Here is a 1,156-nt window from a genome sequence, read left to right as displayed (position 1 = left end):
CCCCTCTAATTAATAATCCGAATTTAAAAAGTACTTCCTTTATAATTATAAAGGTTATATTATAGTATCGAACGAGTACCTACTCGTAAGAATTGTAAAAGGCCGTACTTTAATAATATTTATAAAGCGATTAAGAGAGTACGTCCTACGACCTATACTAATTACCGTTAATAATATATTAACCCCGAGTTAAGACTATTAAGAAATTGCTTAAATTATCCTTATAATCTCCTAATAAACTTGTTCTAATATAAAAAATAGGGGGGATAGCTCAGTTGGGAAGATCTGAGCTTGGCCCCCTTTCGGTTTCATCCGAAAGGTCGTGGGTTCGAATCCCGCTCCCCCCCCCTTTCATCCGGTTTTTCGCCGCCGGATCGGATGAAAGATCTTCCCCGCTGTCGCTCCACTAAGCGCTCTTAGAAGAAGAAGAGTATTTACAGCGAAATCAAATGTGGGGGCCCACCCTGGTCCAAAACCCTGGGTGCACGTGACTGGGCACGTGTTAAAAATCTCATCCCAATCGAAGACGCACCGGCCTCCCCGTTCCGCCAATAGGGTTTAGGAATTGGAACCCTACCTCCGAAATCCATTCCAGAGCCACGGTTCCGCTCGGATAGAACCCGTCTAGTCCTACGACATTGGACCAATCAACGTCATCTCACCAAAATCCCGGCCAATTAAAAATAAGACGAAGATTTCGACTAAAGAAAGTAAGACCCTACTTCCCTACCCCTACCCTGAAGATAGGATGAAAGAAGAATACCCGCTTCCGGAATGAAGAAAAAAACGCTACCGAAGCGTTGGGTAGGGAAGTGGGGCTTTAAGGAACCGACCAATTAGAAGCCGCGAAGTCTACCGGGACTAAAGAGATAACGTACCGAGAGAAGAGACGAAAGAAGCAACCAAGGCTCCCCGGGCCCCCTACGGTGAGGTGGGACGAAGGGTTCGGGTTAGGGTTAGGGTTGGATATAGAGAAGCTGAGGGTTTTCATCCGGATTTCAACAACACGGTTTTTCCCTTAGACTACGAACGAAGCAGCACCGCATACCCCCCTGGGTAGACTAGTATAGCTAGTTAGCGTGTATAAGACCAATATATATATAAAAAATAGCAATGTCGATATCCCCGACGTTTTATTTAAAGATTTAGAAGTTTA

At 44.6% G+C, this 1,156-nt stretch overlaps 1 pseudogene across 1 annotated transcript; it reads left to right on the top strand.

Annotated features, from left to right (window-relative positions):
- Nucleotides 1–260: 260 nt before the first annotated feature.
- B0T23DRAFT_t259 lies at nt 261–347 on the top strand (annotated as a pseudogene). The gene has a single exon. The product of its transcript is annotated as a tRNA-OTHER (tRNA).
- The last annotated feature ends 809 nt before the right edge of the window (nt 348–1,156 follow it).

The sequence above is a fragment of the Neurospora hispaniola genome (assembly GCF_033458365.1).
Source record: "Neurospora hispaniola strain FGSC 10403 chromosome Unknown B0T23scaffold_5, whole genome shotgun sequence".
Lineage (NCBI taxonomy): Eukaryota > Fungi > Ascomycota > Sordariomycetes > Sordariales > Sordariaceae > Neurospora > Neurospora hispaniola.
This window is presented reverse-complemented; position numbering and strand designations above follow the sequence as displayed.